We start from the raw sequence: 561 nt of genomic DNA on the forward strand, positions 1-561 counted from the left end.
ATGGCGCTGGACCGCTATGTGGCCATCTGCAGCCCCTGCAGGACTGCTCCATCATCACCCCCGGCTCTGTCAGGGGCTGGCTGCGCTAGTGTGGGTGGGCTCCAGCCTCGTCTCCCTGGTCCACATGGTCTTCATGAGCAGACTGGCCTTCTGCTCCTCTGCCCAGGAGATTTCACACTTCTACTGCGACGCCTACCTGCTCATGAAGATTGCCTGCTCACACACACATCAATCAGCATGTATTCCTGGAGGCTGTGGTCCTGTTCCTGGCTCCTTGTGTACCCATCTTGGTCTCTTACATCCGCATTGCTGCAGCCATCCCCCAGATTCCATCTCCCACAGGAAGGCACAAGGCATGTTCCACATGTAGCTCTCACCTGTCTGTGGTCACCCTGTTCTATGGAACTGTCCTGGGGATCTGCATATGACCCCCAGACTCCTTTTCAGCCCAGGACACCATAGCAACCATCATGTACACTGTGGTGACCCCTATGCTAAACCCCTTCACCTACAGCCTGAGGAACAAGGAGGTTCAGGAGGCCGTGAGAAGCCTCTTTAGTG

General features: G+C 56.1%; 1 pseudogene; it reads left to right on the forward strand.

Annotated features, from left to right (window-relative positions):
- LOC105515142 overlaps window positions 1–561 on the forward strand; it is a 49615-nt pseudogene continuing 49054 nt past the window's right edge.

Source organism: Colobus angolensis, unplaced genomic scaffold (genome assembly GCF_000951035.1).
Source record: "Colobus angolensis palliatus isolate OR3802 unplaced genomic scaffold, Cang.pa_1.0 Scaffold254, whole genome shotgun sequence".
NCBI classification, from domain to species: Eukaryota; Metazoa; Chordata; class Mammalia; order Primates; family Cercopithecidae; genus Colobus; species Colobus angolensis.